At 42.3% G+C, this 24,520-nt stretch overlaps 1 protein-coding gene and 1 long non-coding RNA gene across 2 annotated transcripts in view; both read right to left on the bottom strand.

Moving 5' to 3' along the window:
* The window catches only part of LOC105180948 (histone-lysine N-methyltransferase SETD1A), a 98,490-nt gene extending 98,466 nt beyond the window's left edge, over positions 1-24 (bottom strand). The window contains exon 1 of the mRNA XM_011137323.3: positions 10-24. The gene's annotated coding sequence lies outside the window, so the exon portion shown is untranslated. The remainder of the gene's footprint in view (positions 1-9) is intronic.
* A 1,388-nt stretch (positions 25-1,412) lies between these two features.
* On the bottom strand, positions 1,413-16,694 carry LOC112590347 (uncharacterized). Its single transcript, XR_003114137.1, has 4 exons — positions 16,378-16,694; positions 14,081-14,269; positions 2,750-2,856; positions 1,413-1,907 (listed from the first exon to the last, which is right to left on the bottom strand). It is a non-coding gene; the product is annotated as an uncharacterized LOC112590347 (long non-coding RNA).
* Positions 16,695-24,520: the final 7,826 nt, after the last annotated feature.

The raw sequence follows: 24,520 nt of genomic DNA, 5'->3' as shown, positions 1-24,520 counted from the left end.
ACAATTTACCTTTGTTGCAATAGATGAGATGAAAGAAGGAATCTGATGAGATGGAAGAAGGAATCTGGCCGACTCTGTCACGGATGAGAGGGGCTTGTCGCACTTTATTCGATCACACCGCGTTCGATTCTACCAAATCGGCGATTAAAAATTTACATAGGGGCACATTCGGGAAAGCGTGATAAAGAAATCGTTTATGTTTCACATCGCTACATAGTCTCGTTTGCGAATTTAAAGCCGCGCTTGGCATCAAGTACCGACCCGATCTTAACGCCACCCGGAACGAACGCGCCAACTACGCTGTCGAGCTATATCTTTCTCATGTTATACTCGTCTCCCTCTCCTTCTCTGGCTGCGGTGAATGACCGGCGTGGTGGGGCGACCGCGTGGTCCGCGCGACACGTGGTTCGAGCGGCCAGCTGGTATCGAGACAGCGGAGTGGGGGCAAGGCCGTGCTAGCGGCGTGCCGCGTCACGTACGACGCGATACATTGTATCGCGGGATAGCGATCTAGAATGCGGCCATTGTTCTCCACGCGTCGCGTGCCCTGACCTGCCCCACGGTAGCGCCGGGCTGATCGAGAGAGCGCGGATCGATGCTCGATCCGCTAAAAACGTCGATAACTTCACTTCTAGACGTCGTAGCGGCGTGAAACAAAAACCGTTGTAAAGGGGAAATCATTGCGCGTCTTGTGGATGTATAATCGTTCTTCCGTGGAACGAGGGTCGATTGACACGATTGCGTGAATGCGAAAGAAGTGGTTTTTCGCGTTTATATTAAAACGGAAATTAATCTACGCTAAAAGCCAATGAAAAATCAGAATTCATATTTATCACACGATACGTCGATTTTTTGATTTAACGGGTATAAAACGTAGTTTCGAGAAACAGTCTGTATGATAGTCTGTATTTGAAATTTTTTAATGGTGTTTTAAATTTGGCAAAATTTCCAAAGTTAATGTGAAGCCAATAATTAAATTTGAGAAATAGGCAGTAAATGTTGAAATGAAATATAGATAAATATGTAACATATTTTTGGTTTAACGTCAGGATGAAAGACGGTTGGAATTTGACGTATCAGACGCGATTTAACTTCGGTAAATCCGATTTTATCGTCGAGATCTTAATCATCTGTATTACACTCAAGAGGATAATTCATATTCATGAAACGCGTGCAGAACGACATTTATAATCGTTCCGGTATGCGGACGTTCTGTTTGGAACGATTATGAATTACTGCGCTATAAATTTACCGCAAATAGTATCGCGCCATCGTTTGTAATCGTTGATGCGCATTACGAAGCATTTCAAGTACAAACAACGATATCGATGATCCGCTGCGAGACCAACGCGCGGCAGTCTATCTCATATATCACTTCATAAATATAATAAGATTGATGTAACGAAATTTACGTAGACATCTGTTCCGTGCATTACCGTAAGATTTATAATTGCCGATTCGCTCGTTACACGTCCGTCCGTAACACGCGATCTTTGCCGGCTCGCAAGTCGCAAAGTCAAAAGCATGAAGCACGGTGGGACGAATTGAACAAATAGCACTCGTGCGTAACACGCCCGTGGCCGTAATAAAAGATTATTTATGGCCGGGCGCTTCGGCCGCAACTATAAAAACTTCGGAATAAAGTCGTACTTTACAGTCTGCTAAATGTAGCACCATGAAACGCAACGCCGCTGCGCCGTTGCGCCTAACGTTTTATGGTTTGCAACGGCAACGCGCTGGCGGCAAAACGGCCTGCCAGAGATTAAGAGAAAGATTGCGGAGGACTCACCGCGCGCTGCTTGTGGCCGATACGAGAGATCCGTCGAGTTGTCGTTTTACAGCTTCCAATAGGGCACTGAACGAAGAAACCGTAGCTGAGATTAAAACAGCGGGCTGGATCCCTGCGACTGAAACAAATCGTAAAATATTCAGTTTTTCACACGCGTCTGTTAGAAAATGATTTCTTCAGCAGACAGTATCAATGAGAAACACTAAGTAGCGCGAAGTAATCGATGCGATCATACGACTACGCAGTGCCAAGATCACGCAGACAACAATGTCATCTACGCAAATTCAACGTATACGTATGAAATATTCCGTCCTTTACAGAAAATCTCTCAAAATCGTTCGTCCGAGACAATTTGAAAACAAGCATTGCCGCGCGTAAAAATGAGTGTCGAGTTTATAATACTTTTCGAACAAGCGATTAAAGTGGCAACCGATTGTAGTGGCAAGAGTTTTTAAGTACCGTGGTTGGAAAGTACACGTGTGTCGTTCCATTTTCTATCCTGAAACAGAGATTGCGCACACGTGTGCAATGATAATAAGAGAGACCGCCTCTCTCTTGGCCTCTCTCGGAGAAAAATATTTTATGAGCGGGCAATAAACGTTGTGTGTTCAACAATGTTGCGGAGCGGGCATTGTTGACGCATAGGAGACAAGCTGCCACACGATGATACCCATACACGATGATGCGTGCACATACACAAGCGTGCGCGTGTACATGCGCTTTTTATTGGTTCAAACGTTTCGAAAGTATAAGCTATCGGTGATCGTTGATACGGGAGCGAGTCATATATCATCGATGCATTAATGACATTAAATTGCACAAAACAGCGAAATGCTTTCAAACTTAGCAGGCACCGTTATCACCATGACTTCCGCGATACGTCACGGTTAATATGCACGGGCGCAGTCTATAACCGTAACAATACGTGCTTTGCTTTATATCGCCGCGAGCAATAATTACCGCGGCAGCAAGGTGAACTTCAGTTTCATGAATCCTCCAAGGAAACCGCCGCTGCATTAGATTAGGTAGTTTGACACTAAGGAGGTGAACGTGTATCCAAGCCTAATCTGGAAAGCAATAGTTCGCGTTTACGTCTTAGTGTATTATACTGTTGCCGCCTTATACTGTTACCGCGTTTGATATTCAAGGAAGACTCACTCATCAAATTAGTGTGAATTACGTGGACCGAGCCGAACACGGGCTAGTAAATGTAACGTAAGAGATAACAGACGCGTTCGCGTCGCTCGAGTAATTCATGTCCCACCTAGCGAAAAAAATGTCAATTTGCAAATGCACTAATGCGATATTTCACTCGCATAAAACTGCATCAGGTATTAAACGATATATAAATTTATGAACGATATATCAAAACGGAGATGTGTACGCGGGACCGTGTATGACATCCATGAAATGGTTGAGAGAAGCTTTGCACGCGCGATTTTCTGGAAAGGTCCTGCGTCCCAACTACCTCCTGAATTAGCCGAACAGCTTCCGACCGGTGAGAAATATTTTCAAGCCTCGCGCACAACACAATGTCCGCAATTACTAGATATTAATTAATAATTGTATTAATAACTCTGTTATCCTAGTATTACTATTAAATATACCACTGATTACATTGTCGTGCAATTGCTACTAAATTGCTTCGATTTCAATAAAATATACATATAGCCCGGCGAGCCGTCGTCCAATAAAAATCTAATTGCATAATTAACGGAAATAACAGCCGGCCGAGGTATTCGTGACCAGCGTCGACAATTATTATCCATTTCTCCAATTAATTGATAGAACGTACACAATCGAGCAAGCTCGGCGTGCGGCCCCCCGTACGCGCGCTTAAATTAAACAGCGCCGCCGATGGAATCCTTATTAGGACATTCGCCCTCTCGCTCGCCCGAATAATGCCGCCGCGGTTAAGCAGGTGGAGCCATATCTTTCTCTCATTCCTCGACGTAAGGGGGCGATTCTAGGAAATACGCGTGAGGGATGGCTTCGGCCATTTTATATGACGTGCCGTAGGTAATCCCCATTGCGAAACGATCTGGGCCACGAGCCGAGGAACGACCTTTTTATTTCTCGACCGATTTTACGGCGAGCTCGCTTCCGCATTTATCTCGGCTCTTCCTCCTCCCTTCCTCGCCCACCATCTTCGTTCACCTTCCTTTCTCTCTCTCTCTCTCTCTCTCTCTCTCTCTCTCTTTGTTTCTCCATTCTCCATCCCTTTACCACCGTGCTTCTACTGCGCGACAGGATTTATAACGGCGTCCTTGGTTTCTTACTTATCTAGCTTTTTATCGAGTAATCGTTCACTGTGTGAGAAATGATCGACAGATATCACTATGAGCGAGAATTAAGTTCTCCCGATGGACACACCGAGAGAAAATTTCCGCCTTCTTTCGACTGCGATAATTTTGATCGATGATGATCCGGGAAATTAATCAGTGTATAAGTAACGCCCGTTATTGATACATCAATTACCGCTTTTAATTTGCTTCCAGCGACACGAAAAGGAAACGACTGATTCGAAAAAGAAACAGGTTGTCGAGAAGACGCGTACTCGTGATTAAATTAAAGGAGCTTTGCAATTTCTCCCTCACAGCGTTTTAGATATTATATAGTATGTGATCAATACTGTGCTCTGTGCACACATCGAAACAGGGTGGATACCAACGGATAGCAAATTCCAGCATTGGTAGGCATTGCAAGACGTATTCAGCATATATATGTACACCGTTTCTCTATGTAACTAGCTCGAAGGATTCGGCCAAGTGATAGGACGACAACCCCAAATCCTAGCCACGTGTATTTGAGATGAGAAGCTTGTGAAATGGATAGCATCTAACTATAGGGTGAAGCGCATAGAGTATCGGAGTCACGTACAAATAGGTGATAGGTGAAATAATCCTAATCACAATTTCCTCATTTTACAAAAGCGTGTTGTCTCCCCGTTGTCTGTTTGCTACAATAGCAATTAGTTGTCTCAATCTCGGATACGTTGACATTTGTCTAGTGCAACCAATCGGGAAATTTACTTTTTGCTTCAGACCCGCCGTAACCTGCCGCCACGCGATGCAGCGAATGAAGTGAGTAAAGTGCAATCGACATGGGAGGACAATCGGACGCTGAAAGGAGACTGGCTGCTGAGAAAACGATGCTGGACGATTCAGACAGTTGCCGGATATCAATGTGGAACGGGGAGCGTAAAATTTGAAATTGTTCACAAAACGTCGTACTACCCGGTGCATACTTAGTCGTAAATCGCATCGACTTCCGACGAGAGAAAATAATTAATGGTGTGCGATTTTTATCGGATCGTTATTCGAGATCTCCTTAAAGAGCATCGATGAGACGTTCCAACTCATGCAGACAATGATGCAGGAAACGTTAACTGTGCTTCAGAGGGCAGTTGTTGAATAATCTCGAGAAAAATACTTTCTTAATTATACGAGAACACGAGGTGCGACTGTAATCAGTAAAGAAACCGACCCCTGCGTCATGTTGTGTCGCACGGGTGTCGCGGCCGTAACAATTCCCAATAATAATTCATTCTTTTACAACTGAGGAGATGTTGCTTTAGCGACATGCGTGTAACCGTGCGCCCGCACGTACGGCCGGCTATGTCCGCTTTGGCAACAATACAATATTCGTTTTTTCGTTCATCTATCTCGTACGCCAGCGACTACCGTGGAATAAAAATCGACATTGCAATTTTTGTTTCGCACGAAAAAAAAAAGAGGAAGAAAGAACGACCCCGCGTTCTTCTCGATACGTCGTTAAACTGGGTTGACGAAGGACGACGCACCGAAATATAGGACGAGCTAATAAAGCTCCACTCATATATATATATATATATATATATATGAGTAGAGAAGAAATAAAGAGCTTCGTTGTGCCGCGTACCTTGGGGCTACCGCAGTTTCATCGAGGGACAAAAGGGACAGGGCCAATGGCGAGAAGTGAGGCGGGTGCGATATTATTACGCGATACGAACAGACCTTTTTTGTCGTTTGCTGCTAAGGGCGTCGCGGCAAAAAAGATCCCTTCGTCCGCAGATTGCGGCCGCTAGTATGCGGAAAAACTTAGGAGCTTAAAGTGGCTGCCCCGTTGCGTGCGCCTTAATGCAATGCATGTTGAATCCGTGAGCATCGCGTCGACGTCGGCGCGATGTGATGGATCAACTGAATATCGTATTATGTTTGAACTCGAGAGTTCTTCCCTCGTCGCGCGTTCTTTCGTGAAAGTTGATCCGTATTATTGGCCATAAATAACGCAGCTGCGCCCGTCGGAGCATCATTACGCGCGTCTGAAGCATTGTTCATTTTCTCCTCTTTCTCTCTCTCTCTCTCTCTCTCTCTCTCTCTCTCTCTCTCTTTGGCGAAATAAATTAAATCCTACTACTTAGTTAGAAGCGAGGAGCCAATTAAGATGCGCGACAAAGCGCCATTCCATTTGATCCCGCTACTTTCTATAGTCGTGAAATTTAATGCAGTGTTGCCATTACGCCTCTATACGTCCGTTCGCAAGTGGTAGTAAAAATTTAGAATGACATCGTTCCGTTCGCGATATAGTACATTATAAAAGACTCCGGCAGAGAGGCGGCGGTGCCCGCAAAAATCGACGATAATTCTCATTGCCGTAAAAAAGGCCAGAGTCCATCCATGCCGTAAACAATATTATTACTGCACGCATCGTGCACCGGCGAACACGATCGACACGGGTTTTCGCTTTTTACGATGACGTGGAATCTCGAAAATTCCACTACCCTTTTCGCTCGGTATTCTGGAATTCGTCGGCAGTGAGTTTATCGTACACGAAGTTGTCGAATGGCGCTCGTTCGCGAAAATGTTACTCGGCAGTGGATTTGCGAATTTTATTTCGCGCAAGTAATCATAATGAAATATCGCTAAATGCGCAAAATTGCAAACATCAGAAACACGAGGGTTGCACGTGTAGCAATAAATACAGCGACTACATATCGGCTATGGAAATCAAACAAATTGACCATTCAGTTGCATCAAAGCTATCAGAAAGTTCGGTTAACTTTTTTTAATCAAACGATAAATCGACTGTCCTGCACTGTACGAGCGAGCCAACAATTCCGCAAGCCGAACTAGGTCGGCATATTCGGAGATATATGTATCGCTGCGTGTAAAAGGCGAAAAATCTATTATCAGACACAAAATAAATATTCCAGCAATAACAGAAAGAAGGTCACCTTCACTTTTATTTCCAATATCCCGGCTGACGTTGGATATATCAAATTCGAAAATAATAACTTCCTCTCGGTTTTAAATAAAATAACAGTATCCACGTCGCGCTCTCTTTGCGAGTGAAAAAATTTGGCCGATACGTTCGAGGTGGATCTGTCATGTTCGTAATTATTTTTGCGTAAACGAAATGTAAAATTTACAGCTGCCAGATATTATGTAACGTTCCGTTACATATCACCATGTACAAAAAGAGTTTACAAAAAGGACAAAAGAAAAGAATGCATATGCATATGCATATTTAAAGAGGCCGCTTTATTTACGTAGCTTTATTTAAACGCGCAATGACGAATATTTGCGAATAAGAGGGGACGAGACACCTTCCGATAAATTTTATCCTATCTACTGTCCAAGTCCTTCCCAAAGTCCTTTGTGCTCTGACAGTGACCCATGGCAATTATCGATCGGTTAATGGAACTCACGAACATACCCCGGTGCGAAGTGGCCTTTTACGCGTGTCCAATGTCCAGAACTCGACGTGAACACATCACGTTCTAAGATAAGGCAATTAGAAGCCAATGGACTATGCAGCTTACTGTCAGTTCTCAGCCCTCCGCCACCAACATCACCACCGCCACCAGCACCCCTTCATTTTCACCCGCCCCTCCTCCCTCGCCGTGCCGTGCTAGTGTACATTTTCCGAAACCCCATAGAGACACGCGCGTGGGGCCGTTTGATGCCAGATGCTGCCGTGGATATTGGATAAAAGTTTCTCGGTTCGCGGAGGAAATAATTTCACGAGCCGCGCGCACGGCCAGGGCTGCTACCGCTCGCACCCTCTTCCCTCCCGTTGCGCTGCGCTCGTCTTTTTGCAAGAACCGCCACACGCGGCCGCGCTAGCTCGGCACCCGGAAAGAAACTTACCGGCGTCGGGCCTTCCTCTCCTCCCTCTGCACGCCTCCCCCCCCCTCTCTACCTTTTGGATTTTCTCGACTTGTCGTGTTTCTCTGTAGACAAAACGCGCGGCGACGCCATCTGGCACTTAACATATATGGAAAAGTCCCGTCCCGTAACAGCGCGATGGTGAAACTTTCCGCTACTCTCCTCCCGGCCGATTAAGAGACGGAGGTGCCCGCGAGAAAGCGGATCGATCGGAACCGGCGGCCGACTTGAACCAAACAAAACGGAAGAAAGTTTGGAACACACAGTTTGCTTTAGTATCCGTTGGATACAATCACCACCTTTCGTTTCGTTTTGTATCTTTCGGCGGAATAAAAGAAAGCAAAAAGAGATACAAGCGGATTGAGAAATAAGCATCTACCGAGAGGGGGTAGAAAACATATTCTAAATTCCTTAACGTCACGTCGAGAGAGCATGGATCGTACTTATCTTTATCTCCTCTCTCAAACGTCTCAAAGATACCGAGATACGTTGAAAGATGAGTGAAAATCACCCCTTACTCTACTCTTATGTCCCACCGAGGCATTCTTTATTATGGAAAAAATCGCTCTATTCGTTATGAAAGCAGGGGCAGGACGCTGAACGCGAGCGGCAGGACCCTCGTGGCGGCATATATTACATTTTTTACTCGATATTTCCATATTTCGTCGAATGTGACCGCCGTTTTTATCGTCGAATCGCTCGGGGTCGATGGGAAGGAGAGATTTGATAAATACGCTACATTACCAGCGATATGTATCCGCAGGAGTATACATTCCGCTGTTAGCAACTTCGTCGCAAAGTCTTCGACAAGTATTCTCGTTATCGGCGGACAAAAATATAGCCGGCATAAATGTTTCAACGGGCGCGATATCTCGACGCCGGAGTCGCGCTATCTTGCTACGCTACTGATGCGCGACGTCTGGATGCAAGCACCATGTAATCGAATCTCCAAGACACCATCAGAGCGGCCATACCGCCCATCCACAACCCCGTCCTCGTCAATGCGCATTCCGAGCAGCATGTTATTTACTCGATACAATTGTCTTATGGTTGATAAGCCGGGCGATTCCGCCTAGTAGAGTACATGAGGGGAAATCGATAGTACGGAACACTGGGGCGTCTCGTAACTGCCGTCGATTTACCAGCGAATGTAACATTGATTGATGAATGCATATTGATCGATACAAATTGACGATTAATGAAACGAAACTGCGGTTTGCGAGGTTTATCGGAAGGATATAAATTATCGGTTATCTTGCACCGAATTTACAGCGTACACTCGGTTCTTTCTTTCTCTTGCTCGCCGGACTCGACAATCTCGCAAGGAAATTCGAAGCACGGAACGGTCGTCGTGCAAAATCGATCGGTAACGCGCCGGTTTTCGAATGGAAGTCACAGAGCTCTCTGCCGCTCTGACTGCCGGCAGTCTTCATTTCAGAGGAGACAGAGGAGATCGCGCTGCGATACTCAAATGCCAATGATCTGTAGCAGTGCGCGTCCGATCGATCGCGGATCGCGCTCATCCGACGCGCGGCGTCGACGAGAATTCCCGGTCGCTGTCACGGACAGTTCCTCGATACTCGATTCAGTTTTACGTAGCCGATCGGACCCCGACTCTATTTTTGTCGCGGATTTGTTTTTGAAGCACGATAAACAGCGCAGGATCGGCCTAGCTAAGTGCTCTCGGCAGCGAGCGGATGTTACTCCGCCGCGGCACTCCGATAATCTATCCAGCAACGCTCGAATAAATGATTCTTTTTTTGTTGCTGCTGCAATCGTTCCCGCGGCAGCGAATGCGACACATGATTATTGAAAAATAAAATACGCTGATGGTACGGTGATTCGGCACGATACCCACGTATAGCATTGTAAGACAAATATATTTCCAAGCTCACCGAACGATAATCGAGTCTCTCTCGTCCGATGATAATTGAACGTGTTTATTTCAGAAAGAGGTTCGTCGCCGAAATGTCAAAAATCACACACGTGAACATACACGTGATGTTTCGTCAGTGATAAATTTCACGTCGATTAAACGTCGCGGGGAGACGTAAAGTAAAACAAAAAAATGCTCAAGGGACGATACTTGAATTATAATCCTCCTGTGTTCCCCCGAAATGCAAGAATACACAAGCGCACGTTTCGCCGGAGATTTGTTTACGCTAGAGAGCAGGATATGCCATCCCTGCTGCTGATTTATTCTCCTCGTGCGTGTAACGAATCTTTCATAGATTACATCGTTGCGCAACGTCGCGTAATCCACTTTTTTAAACGGCCGTTCATTTTTGCACCGCGCTCGGTTTCCGTTGCCTACGTAGGAAATCGCAAAATTGCCGCGTAAATCAAGCGCGCGCGTCGCGAGAAAGGAGGAATGTATCCCGGCCGCGTCATCGAGATCCAATAATTTCGCGACGACATCCCTCGATTATTCTCGTCTCTTGCGCCTTTACCGGCAGAGTTCATTTGTTGCCGAAGGCAAAAGCGCTGAAGCACGCGCTAAGTAGAAAGCGGCCCGATGTGTGTACCCGTTCGCATCTACACGAGTCTCGCACACGGTTCTGAAGAAGCGGCATACAACTCTCGAACGCACATTAATCAAGAAGAGATGAGGAGAGTTGCCGCGGAGAAGCCCGAACTATGCGCGCGTCCGTGTGGCAAACAATGCGCGACAAAAGAATTTAATTTCATCGGCCGTGATAAAGGGAAGCGGCGCCGCGCTTGCGTGCGATATTTTATTTACTTACCGGCAGAAAGGCGCGGCGGAAAGCGATTATCCTTGAACACCCGCGAGTTTGCCTCGGTTATTCTCCACCGAGAGCGTTTTCCTCGCTTCTCCGCGAACAGCACGCATGTTCGAATGAAAAACGGAAAACGAAAAAAAAAAAGGCGCAAATACGACGAGAACGTATTATCGCGTATCGCGGAGGGCGACGATTACTACCGTAATCATCACGAAGTTTTGTCCAGCGTGTCGATGAAAATAATAGATATAACGATCAAACGGGGACCGGCGTTTATGTATAAAAATCTCGCGTAATCGGCATCCGGCGGCCAGACATTTTTGCACAGCGCGCACGGCCGCGCATGCAAACAATTTCTGGCGAACGCGTAACGATCGGCCGTTCGGCCAAATTCAATTTCGCGCGGAAACGACGTGCTACGGCCGTCATGCTCCGGCCGTTCGCTCGTGCCACTGCGCCGCGCGTGCCGCATAAAGCACGTAAGAGAGCGAGAGCTTCATCTAGCATATAGCACGCGCGCGCGAGCACGGAAAGCAATTTCTTTTCATCTCGCGAGAACGATATCGCGCGTCCTGACAGATGCCGCCGCCGCCGCGCCGGTAGCCGCGCATACCTGCGGCGCCGTGCGCCTTACGGATTTATGTGTCTTCCGCGGAAATTAAATAATGGCGAAGCAGCGCCGCGCGATTGCAGTCAGAAAGAGAGAGAGAGAGAGAGAGAGAGAGAGAGAGAGAGAAAGGGAGGGAGAGAGAGAGAGAGAGAGCCTTTCCTCCGCACGTATTTTGTACTTGCACTTTAATTGATGTTTTTGCGTGAACAGAGAGAGAGAGTGACGATTGCGAGAGGAACAATACAACGTTACGTTCGTCGTCGCTCGACGAAACTCGGCAGAAAGTTCACGAGCGAAACGCTTCGTTTCAGCGCGCGCTCTCATCCAGTGTCAGTTTCCTCTCATTCGGCGTAATGTGAATCCGAGAATCAGCGCGCGAATTTTTACGATGTTAACGCGATAGCGTGAAGCCGTACTTTGCAGACCGTTCCGAAATCGCTGCCGTTTCGTTACGTACTGCATATGACAAGTTACCCTGTTTTCTGTCAGTATCAGGAATCTATATGCACACGGTATCCTAACAATAATTTAATTTATTTAATTAACCGTGTAACGTAGAATCGCGTTAATAATTCCTACAGGTTCGAACGGAATGGCGCACGTAACGCATCCTCGATTTTCGGTCTGCAAAATACAAATTACATATCCGACACGATCATCCCCCGGTCGCAAGGACGAGAGAAACTTTCGTACTATCGTGCTCTCTCTCTCTCTCTCTCTCTCTCTCTCTCTCTCTCTCTCTCTCTCTCTCTCTCTCTCTCTCTCTCTCTCTCTCTCGCTCGCTCGCTCGCTCGATCTCTCGAAAGTCTCCGGCGAAATACATCGTCGGACGCGTCAAAGTGATTGTATCCCGCGTAATTCGTCGAGAACGGAAAGAGAGCTCGTACATCCGCCCTCCCTCCACAAAGTTAGATTAAACAATCGATCGGTTAACGGATAGCGAGAGATTTGATTAAGTAAGGAATTACGATGAGTAAGAGCCGCTATCGCAACACCGACGTAGTCTCATCACGCTCGGCATTAGGAAGATTTAAAACGCGCGCGGCGATATTTCAACAACGCCCGCGTAAAGTATCGCGCGATCCGTGCCCTCTTGTATAAAATAATATATATATATATATATTTTTTTTTTTCAATAAACGCCCATCAGTCGCCTACGTCGCTAGCGACGTTAAATCCGCGCGCATCGATCGAGACGCGAGGGGCCGCTCAGCTGGGATGAAAGTCGCGGAAAACTTCGTTGCCCGCGGAGAAGTCTGCCGTCGACACACAGCGTTCGTTGTTGCTCGTGTCTGTTTGTGACCGCGGCAGACGAAAGACGTTACCCGTCACGACGTTATTCACAGTCGAACGGTGTTTGTCGCGAGACGCCGAGATCGTGCACAGCCGTAACACGACACGAAAGCGGTCGATAAAGACATCGATACGATACGGTGAAAAAGTAATTTTCGAGACATACGCGCTGGCAGCAGGCGCGACGTGATAATCGATGTGATGACAAGGCGAGATGAAAAATTTTATATAAACTGCGCGGCCATATCTATGCTTTATTCCCGCACGGACGCCACGTGCACGGTGAAATCCACTTTGGGCGGGCGAAATTCGCACGAATGGCACAAATGATAACGCCCGCCATCGCGATCCCCCGCGATATCGCGCTTGTTTGGCACAAAATGCTAAACTTGTTACCGAGGATGACGAAAGTTCTCCACGGCGGAAAACTGGACGCGAATTTCGACATTGATAATTCGCGCTTGACGACCTATCGGACTTGTCCTAGGGCTGTTTCGCGGGAACACGCACGTGCGTGCATTGTACGGGAGGAAAAAATTACTATTTAATTAACTCATAACGCGTACGTACCAGCACGAAAATTTAATTCGCCGACCGCAATATCGACGTGGTTACGCGCGCGAAATTATGCCGGCACGACGCCGGAAGAGGGCAGAGAGAGAGAGAGAGAGAGAGAGAGAGAGGGCAGAGAGAGAGAGAGGGCAGAGAGAGAGAGAGAGAGAGAGAGAGAGAAATATTTGAATACGCGCGAATGTGTCGGCAGGACGTTACCCGCGCGCGCAGGACATACGCGGGCAAGGATTAGTTAAACGGTCAATGTTTAACTACGACCCCGTGTTACGCAACTACAATTTGGCGACTTCGTCCGAGAGAGCAAGACGACAATAAAATCCACTTTACTAAAAGCACAGCCGAGAGAATTAATTCGGACGGACTATTACTCTCCAGCCGGATGTCGCGTCATTAACGCCTCATCATGTAACTATGCCGTGCGCCAAATTATTCGCGAAGCTGTCGGCGGCAGTATGAAATAGTTTCGAAGCGTATGCCCCATTGTGTGTCTACCTGTATTATTATTAATATTATTGCTGTCATCGCATCTTCCGGCGCTCTCTCGCGAGTCTGGCTCGGCTGTAACGTAATTTTCCGCGACGAGACGTATCGCGTCGCGTGTCGCTATTTGTGATTTATCGCGCTGTGCGATGTTACACCGTGCCTAATGAGGCGTAAGACCGCCTCATGAACTAAAACACCGCGAGCCCGCGCTGACTTTTCTATTAGAAACCGCGATTGATGGCGTCGAACTGTCGGTGAGGTAATTAGCGGCGAAAAACGAACGAGCGGCCGAGGGAGCGGAGGGACACGAAGGTGTGCCGACGCCTTTGTGTGCGCAGGAAAAAGGAAGCGCTGCCCATTAGAATGCAGTGTGTTGGTCTGCAATCAGATCGGTGCAGGCTTCTAACTAGGAGGGGAACCAACAATAGCGAAGGATACGAACCTGTGTCGAAACGATCGATCCTTTCACGGATGTTCTCGATGTTCATTTCGAAGAGTCACGAGGACTCCAAGGACGACCGCAGGCATGTGTCGTTTCTGGAAATATTCGTAAGATGCGACTGCTGTTATGCCAGTTTGTGTCATCGCGCCGGCGTAAATTCCGCACGAAAAGTTACAAATTCCTCCTCTCCTGAAATATACGAAGTACTTTCGTTAGTGACGGCAGAATGGGGTCTAAGAGCGCGTACGTAAAGGGGACGAAGGGGCAGAATCGAGCGAACGCGCGCGTTCGGAGACTGTTCCTAACCATTCCTAGCTGTACGAAGCTGCATTCGAACGCCAGGCACGTGACTTTGTTACGAGATAATGCTACTTCCGAATTTATACCTAACCTCCGCCTTAGAGACTCCGGCGGCTTCAGATTCCCTAATTAACGAACGAGAGGAGACAAAGCGCGACCGTCGCCAAAGAGAGATAACGCACGCCGTGTCAGATATAAAATTAATTTTACATATCCCGGCTATTGTATATTATTCTAACGCCCGGTCAGATTGAGCTCCAACGGGAAGATCCGGGATATTAATACTTCATGTCCCGACCGTTTCTTTCGCATTAAATCGGAAGCGGCAGAATTAGAATATATCCTCGTCCCTTGAAGATTCTTTGCGACGGAAAGAATATTGGCACTAGAAAAGCGAGTTTTGGCTATTTTCCGTTTTTACTTCACTATCCGATCCAACGGGAAACCTCATTTTATTCGATCAACAAACGTAAACGTCGGGTTGTCTCAAAAGCGACAGATACGACCCGCTGTAATATTGAAATTGTGTCGTCGCGTAAGGTGCGATCGTGCTCATTGAGTATATTTAAATTCGAACGAAACGAGTCCAAGGGGTGAATGTACCTCCTTACCGAGCTTACAAAGGGCGGCAGAGAGAATCCCCGGCGACGTTAAAAGCGCGTGTCTAAACGCCCGGTGACGAAAGGTCAAAGGATCGAATATCCAGATAGCCCACGGTAATTTGAATGCGGTAGTTTGAAATAAAAGGTCACGCGAAAGCAGAACAAAACGGACCTCTGTGTACAGACGACGTATGAGCGGCTAATGGAAGCCGGAGGAATCACGGAAAGAGGGAAGGAGCACAGGAGGTCCTCTGCGCGGCGGTGGTCGGGGGAAAGAGAAAAGGCGGACGAGGAGGCGGGAAACGAGAAGGGGCGGGGGGATGGGTGGGCTCGAGCGAAGCGGCAGAAGAGAAGACTCGATTACACGTCACCAGCAGCCCGGAGTCTATTTGGAGTCGCAATCGGTTTTTCATTACCAAAAGCCTCTCGCCGGCTTTATACCAAATTGTACATTCGGCGACCCTTATAAAACTCATCGAGTCCTCAACGGCCGCGCCGCGAACATTGGAACGCGGCGGACGGCTGCATAATTGATCACCTGGTATATATCCGCCCTCCCCTCCCCCCCAAGTGCTGTCTATGACTTCTGGCGAACGCCGCGGCGGAATAAAAGAACGCGAGCGTGCTGTTCGCGTCGAATCGTCCTCGATTCGCGGAAATGGATTGTGTGTGTCAAAGTGTGTGATGCGCGGTAAATCGATCACGCGGATCACACTCGCGCGAGATTCGTGCGCGAGTTTCTCCTCGCCTGTGATTTCCTATCGCAATCTTCTCGAGACGCACGCGTCTCGCGCGTGACTGTGTTCTTCTTGTTTGTCTTTGATTGAAAAATGAGCGCGTACAAACATCGGACGGTGTCGCGTTAAATACATTCACAGTCAACCGTTCCGTATGCATATGCGTCGAGTCTAGCAATTACGTCTTCGTATAAATGATGATGATCTCCCGCATGCTCCCGAAGTCTTGAGTTTTTGATACAAGAATGTCGGAAAAATGCTTCCGCTTCAGAGTGAAAAGAGTGCTTACGCTTTGAGGATCCTTTGATTTTTTACGCAAAACAGATTAGAGGGATGATATAATTCGCGTTAATCTAAACAAAATATATTCACCTCCATGTTAATTTATTGTCAGTGTTTCGTACGATCGCGGTAGAGGAGGGGTAAAACAGTCAAGTCACCTCCTAATGGTTAACTTCGTCTCGACGTAACCATAACCTATATGTATCAGTCGCTGCGTCCAACTCTCAAACAACAGCCGATAAGAAGCCGTAATGGCTTCGCAGATCAGAATTTCCGGTTAAATTGGTTATGTGAATTTCGCAATTTCTATTAGCGCAACGTACGCGTTTAATCATTGGCGATAACCAAAACTAGGTTCTAATTACTATATACATACCTGAATTAATTTGTCCATTTGATAGCTCGATTGACACTTTTAATAGTCGATTACACGAGAAAATGATGCAATTATCGTCGACGATTAGTCCGACAGGCATTAGTTATGGTATCGACAGAATATCCTGGGCACATATACGCACACATACGCACACGAACGAGACCACGGATTATGACGCGGCAAACGGCGGTTATTTATTATCGCCAGCATTGATTAAAGCTATGTCACAATCGCCCGGTACTTTGTCCGACACTCTCGATATCTATCCGCACACGAGATTGCTTTATAACGAGCAAAAAATGTGCAAAATACGTTTGACGAAGCTACACTCCGAGTTGATCCGACGCGAAATATTAATATGGCGACTGGCGGTAATAACGAACTTTCGCGCTCGCGCATGCGCAGTATACTCTGCAATTTCTTTGGTCATAAAACGCGTAATTTTCTCTAGTGGTGAAAGATGAGTTCTTTCTCTTTATCAGGCATTTTTCACCGATTAACACTAGTCGACACAAATCGTACTGCAGAATCACTTCAACAGACCAAGGTGTATGACCTGCCATCTTCATGTGATACAGCAAAGACTGTAACGCTTGACATGCTTGAATTGATTAAAAGCACCGACGAGGTAATATCAGCGTCTTGGTCGGTGCTAAAAGCCCATCTTATTCACATACCTGTTACCATCCATGCTTATTTCGAGCTACGTTTCATATTTCGGCCACGATATTCCAAAGAGGACGTTAGTGCACAGCAAAATTTCTCTGGTACGCTAAATCCCGTAAGGCCAACAGCAGAGAGGAAGCTGAGAGCGGCCAACACGGTGTTTTCGGCGACACCGATTTTTCGCACTGGAAATGGGCGCCATCTACATCTATTTTGAGAGGAGAACTACGATGCTGCATCCACTTTTAGGTCTTGGTGGTAAAATCTGCATGTGTTGGAAGTCCGTGCTACATCCACTTTCAGGCGGTTTATGTCCGTGCTGCAACCATAGTTATTATCTCTATGGCAGATAATAGGCCTGTTCGTTTTGTCTGCACTGTTGAACTGATGTTAAATGTTATTTATTATCATTGAATATTAGATGAAAAGTAGAAGAGTTATTGTCCGCAGCGGATAACAACTTTGACATTCTGTACAATTAGTTGCTAACATATTTTCTAATCGTACACATTCCTTTTTAATTAACATAAAGCTAACAAATATCCGATGCTTCGACAGAATAATTTTCTTTATTTTCAGTAATCAATAAGTAGTAAATCAATGTCGCGTATAGTTGAAAGGCCTCCTGGCATTCCCCTCGTTGTCCCGGAACCTTCGAGAAAAGAAAAGATGCTCAAGGGCAAGTCTCTCTTGCTTCAATCGCCGCAATGTTTCATCGCGCCGATTGTGTTGATCGGCTCGCGAGCGACGACACTTTTTGCCCTTCGTTTGACGTTTGACGAATTTTCCGGGAATAAGAAGTCGGAATTTCGCGCTCGGCATTCACGATCCGTCATCATCCGACTAGTAATCATAGACACTTTATGAATCTGCAGTTACCCTCGTCAATCTCTGTCTTTCTATCTATTTATTGCGTTGTTGTATATGTTACGGTTAAAGTGATGAATCCAGTTACTATGCATAATAACCAACAGCTTTGGTTAATTTGATAAATTATTCATATTTTTGTAATTAACCGTTTTTGTAAATACACCGTATATATATAGAGAGAATTTACAAGTACATTTTATTATAATTAAAATGCTGTCATATATGTATAAAACAAGTTTTAGTTCTACATAGTTTTTGGTGCAGCTGCGCCAAGATTCTTTGTATTAAATATTTTTTATTGCATTGTTATAATAATTAGTTTGTTACAATAACAAGTAAAATAACCATATAACTCAGTGTTCTAATAAACAATGATAAATTTTACTTGTAAAAATTTATGTTATGGACATTTTTTGTAGCTAGGTTTTCTTGAATATTTTGAATAACATAACCTTTGAAAAGATATTTTTTTTAAATATTGGACACTATTAACAAACGTGTTAAAATTTTATAACACGATATAATTTTTACTTTTAAAAGTTTATGTACATATATATCTTACAAAAAAAATAATTTGATAAGTTTTACTTATGAAAACTTATGTTATGTACATAATATTTAAAAAGATATTTTTTTAAATATTGGACACTATTAACAAACGTGTTAAACTTTTATAACACGATATAATTTTTACTTTTAAAAGTTTATGTACATATATTATAAAAACTTATGTTATGTACATAATATATATTTAAAAAAGAAAATAGTTTGAATTTGAAATTTCTAAAAATATTAAGTTAAGTATACAATAATCATATATATATGTTAGGTTTCTCAGTTGGCGCTACTGTTTTAATATATCACTTCTTTTGTACAGTAGAAAAGTGTTGCAGAGTTTTATTATAGTTATAAGTTTTACTTGTAAAAACTTATGTACACATATATACAATAAAAAAAATAATTTGAGTTTGATACTTCTAAAAATAACACAATACGTGTTGCGCTTGTACTTGGCGCCCTTTTCTTACCTTTTTGTTTAAAAAGGTAAGTTTTATATAATATTAAATATACATACGTTTCACGTATAACGTGATTGACTTGGAATATTCCACGCTATTATTCATAGCGACGCATTCATACTTTCCCTGATCTGTTACATCGGATTCGATAATCTGCAAGGCACCTGAAACATAAAATGTGATATTCTCGAACAGCGTTCCTCGCAGAATTTTCTTGTCCAAAAAAAGATCAATGATGCGATCGCAGATCTCGTATATGTCATGTCAATAAAGGCAATTTGAATTCGGCGTAATATGATTCTTGGAACAGACGTAAATAAGTATTGTGAAGTTTGAAGCGAGTCTCTCACAGGCATGCTTTGAAAACACGAGTTGTTTTCATTTTCAGCTAACGGACGACGCAGGCATCAACACTGATCGGCAAGGTCAGCGACTGGTGGGGGGTAACCGTGCCTCCTCGAAAGTTTGTTTTTGTACGCTTATGTATGACTCCGTGATTGCGGAAAGGACATTGCGCCTCGGGCCGACGAACGACGCGCATACCGCGACGCAGTACGAGTGTCGGTAGTCGTATCGCGGTTAATACGCGTTTCTTTGTCCCCGAATCTTACTTGCGCGAGTGTTAGAGTTAGAGTCAGTGTCGTCGCCAGTGCTACGATGGAGTATCCGGAGGTGCTGCGACGGAGACCAGGAGGAGGACGTCGGATCGAGAAGTCAGGATGGAGAGAGGACTTGGAGCGCGCCGAGAGACGTAGCCGAGGACAACGATACATCATGTATGGTATTCGAGGTATCTCGAGTTATTATTATTACGCATTATTATTTTTCTGATTTTAACGGACCTTACTCGAAGTAAGGACATACCCGAGTCGAAATTAGATCAGCATTCATAGTTTATCATCTGAAAAAAAATAAAATAGCTTGAGATTTGATTATTCGTTAACCTAATTTCACGTAACATGAGTTCTACTTTTCTCTTCTCATAAAATATGAATGTCTATTCAAGCAAGGTTGCTGAGGCAAGCTAAGGTTTATAAATACAAATTTTTAATTATGTTCTCAATGAAAAATTGCACATAATTTAGAAAACTATGAATAATGATCTCACAATCTGATATAAATTTTACAAGTGTTGATTTTTATTCGTCTAATAATGCTCAAATTGCTGTTTTCGTTTAGAATCTGCTAGAATGTCCGTTTCTCATTCTTGTTTATCTTTCTTATTGTACCGAATCTGAATTAAAATCTCTATTAGTGAAACAGCATTATTAGACATAACCGTTGTCTTTTTGCAGCTTCAGCTCTTTTGAGAGCTACAATTCTCATCATTCTCATTAGAAAAAAGAAAAGAAAAAAAAAGAGAAGAAAAAAGGAAAAAAGAACTTTGAGAATGATGAGAATTAAAAGTGTTTTTCATCTCCCCATTTCCTCTAATTCTTATATGATTATTTAATCCTTATATATTTATCTCACGCGCAGTTCTAACAAAGGCAGTTCTATTTACGTTTTTATCTTTGTTTTCTTTCTTGCGCTGTTAAGCGAATATATAATCAACACCAACAGAAATTGCTCATTTAAATTAAGAATATAAGGATTAAGTACATATACATTATCGAGATAAACGAGTAATAACTGCGGAATACGTCGCTGTTGAAGACTCATCATGGGCAAGACTGCGAGATTAGCCAGATGTAACGTTCAGGTAGGACAAAGCTTGTTCACTATTGCACATCTAGACATTCTGTATTGATTTTTCAAATTGGATGCAATTTGCAGGATCAATGTAGAATTAATATTTCGACTCGGAAAAGACTTTTTTTTTTATCAAACCTGAAAAATGAGAACGAATTGTCATTGCACTTGGACAATCTTCTGACACTGATTTCTGGTATTGATCGATATTCGATTTTCGGTACTGATTTACTCTTTCACTCCTCTACAAGAAAAAAAATTGATACGACTAGTTCATTTATCCGCGTTAATTTGATGAATAAATTAAATATTGACCGGTTTTCAATTTTCGGTACTGATTTATTCTCTCATTTCTTTATAAGAAAAGAAAAATTGATACGGATCGTTCGTTTAACCGAGTTAATTTGTTGAGTAAATTAGAGGAGTAAGTACCTGAAAAATGAGAACAAATTGTCATTGCACTTGGACAATTTTCTGACACTGATTTACGATATTGATCGATATTCTATTTTCGGTACTGATTTACTCTTTCATTTCTCTATAAGAAAAAAAAATTCATACGAATCGTTCATTTATCCGCGTTAATTTGATGAATAAATTAAATATTGATCGGTCTTCAATTTTCGGTACTGACTGATTCTTTAATTTCTTTATAACAGAATAAAAATTGAATACGAATCGTTCTTTTATCCGACTTAATTCATTGGGTAAATTAATGGGATAAGTATCTGCAAAATGAAAACAACTTGTCATTGCACTTGGACAATTTTCTTGACATTGATTTATGGTATTGATGATCAGTCTTCGGTTTTCGGTACTGATTTATTTTCTCATTTTTTTATAAGACAAAAAATTGATACAAATCGTTCGTTTATCCGAGTAAATTTGTTGAATAAGATTAGAGGGGTAAGTACCTGAAAAATAAGAACAAATTGTCATTGCACGTGGGCAATTTTTTAACACTGATTTATGGTATTAATCGATATTCGATTTTCGGTACTGATTTATTCTTTCATTTCTTTATAAGAAAACAGAAAATTAATACGAATCGTTCATTTATCCGCGTTAATTTGATGAATAAGTTAAATATTGATCGGTCTTCAATTTTCTGTACTGACTGATTCTCTAATTTCTTTATAAGAGAATAAAAATTGATACGAATCGTTCTTTTATCCGACTTAATTTGTTGAATAAATTAGTGGGGTAAGTACCTACAAGATGAAAACAACTTGTCATTGCACTTAGACAATTTTCTAACGCTGATTTATAGTATTAATCAATATCCGATTTTCGATACTGATTTAGTCTTTGATTTCTCTATAAAGAAAAAGAGATTGATACAAATTGTTCATTTATCCGCGTTAATTTGATGAAAAAATTAGATATTGAATGGTCTTCGATTTTCGGTACTGATTTATTTTCTCATTGTTTTATAAGACAAGAAATTGATATGAACCGTTCGTTTATCCGAGTTAATTTGTTGAGTAAATTAGAGGGGTAAGTACCTGAAAGATGAGAACAAATTGTCATTGCACTTGGACAATTTTATGATACTGATTTATGGTATTAATCGATATTCGGTTTTCGGTACTGATTTATTTTCTCATTTTTTTAAAAGACAAAAATAATTGATACGAATCGTTCGTTTATATAAGTTAATTTGTTGAATAAGATTAGAGGGGTAAGTACCTGAAAAATGAGAACAAATTGTCATTGCACTTGGACAATTTTCTAACACTGATTTATAGTATTATTCGATATTCGATTTTCGGTACTGGTTTACTCTTTCATTTTTCTATAAGAAAACAAAAATTCATACGAATCGTTCATTTATCCGCGTTATTTTGATGAATAAATTAAATATTGACCGGTTTTCAATTTTCGGTACTGATTTATTCTCTCATTTCTTTATAAGAAAAGAAAAATTGATACGGATCGTTCGTTTAACCGAGTTAATTTGATGAGTAAATTAGAGGGGTAAGTACCTGAAAAATGAGAACAAATTGTCATTGCACTTGGACAATTTTCTAACACTGATTTATAGTATTATTCGATATTCGATTTTCGGTACTGGTTTACTCTTTCATTTTTCTATAAGAAAAAAGAATTCATACGAATCGTTCATTTATCCGCGTTATTTTGATGAATAAATTAAATATTGATCGGTCCTCAATTTTCGGTACTGATTTATTCTGTCATTTCTTTATAAGAAAAGAAAAATTGATACGGATCGTTCGTTTAACCGAGTTAATTTGTTGAGTAAATTAGAGGGGTAAGTACCTGAAAAATGAGAACAAATTGTCATTGCACTTGGACAATTTTCTAACACTGATTTATAGTATTATTCGGTATTCGATTTTCGGTACTGATTTACTCTTTCATTTTTCTATAAGAAAAAAGAATTCATACGAATCGTTCATTTATCCGCGTTATTTTGATGAATAAATTAAATATTGATCGGTCCTCAATTTTCGGTACTGATTTATTCTGTCATTTCTTTATAAGAAAAGAAAAATTGATACGGATCGTTCGTTTAACCGAGTTAATTTGTTGAGTAAATTAGAGGGGTAAGTACCTGAAAAATGAGAACAAATTGTCATTGCACTTGGACAATTTTCTAACACTGATTTATAGTATTATTCGGTATTCGATTTTCGGTACTGGTTTACTTTTTCATTTTTCTATAAGAAAAAAGAATTCATACGAATCGTTCATTTATCCGCGTTATTTTGATGAATAAATTAAATATTGATCGGTCCTCAATTTTCGGTACTGATTTATTCTGTCATTTCTTTATAAGAAAAGAAAAATTGATACGGATCGTTCGTTTAACCGAGTTAATTTGTTGAGTAAATTAGAGGGGTAAGTACCTGAAAAATGAGAACAAATTGTCATTGCACTTGGACAATTTTCTAACACTGATTTATAGTATTATTCGGTATTCGATTTTCGGTACTGGTTTACTTTTTCATTTTTCTATAAGAAAAAAGAATTCATACGAATCGTTCATTTATCCGCGTTATTTTGATGAATAAACTAAATATTGATCGGTCCTCAATTTTCGGTACTGATTTATTCTGTCATTTCTTTATAAGAAAAGAAAAATTGATACGGATCGTTCGTTTAACCGAGTTAATTTGTTGAGTAAATTAGAAGGGTAAGTACCTGAAAAATGAGAACAAATTGTCATTGCACTTGGACAATTTTCTAACACTGATTTATAATATTATTCGATATTCGATTTTCGGTACTGGTTTACTCGTTCATTTTTCTATAAGAAAAGAAAAAATTGATACGAATGGTTCATTTATCCGCGTTAATTTGATGAATAAATTAAATATTGATCGGTCTTCATTTTTCGGTAGTGACTAAATCTCTAATTTCTTTATAAGAGAATAAAAATTGATACGAATCTTTCTTTTATCCGACTTAATTTGTTGAGTAAATTAGTGGGGTAAGTACCTGCAAGATGAAAACAACTTGTCATTGCACTTAGACAATTTTCTAACGCTGATTTATAATATTGATCAATATCCGGTTTTCGGTACTGATTTAGTCTTTGATTTCTCTATAAAAGAAAAAAGATTGATACAAATCGTTTGTTTATCCACATTAATTTGATGAATAAATTCGATATTGATCGGTATTTGATTTTCGGTACTGATTTCTGCTTTCATTTTTCTATAAAAAAGAAAAAATTCAGGCGAATTGTTCATTTATCTCCGTTAATTTGATGAAAAAATTATATATTGAACGGTCTTCGATTTTCGGTACTGATTTATCTTCTCATTTTTTTATAAGACAAGAAAATTGAGACGAATCGTTCGTTTATCCGAGTTAATTTATTGAATAAGATTAGGGGGGTATGTACCTGAAAAATAAGAACAAATTGTCAT

The sequence above is a fragment of the Harpegnathos saltator genome, unplaced genomic scaffold (assembly GCF_003227715.2).
Source record: "Harpegnathos saltator strain DR-91 unplaced genomic scaffold, Hsal_v8.6 scaffold785, whole genome shotgun sequence".
NCBI lineage: Eukaryota > Metazoa > Arthropoda > Insecta > Hymenoptera > Formicidae > Harpegnathos > Harpegnathos saltator.
Note: the sequence above shows the minus strand (reverse complement) of the source record. Positions and strands in the feature narration are given on the sequence as shown.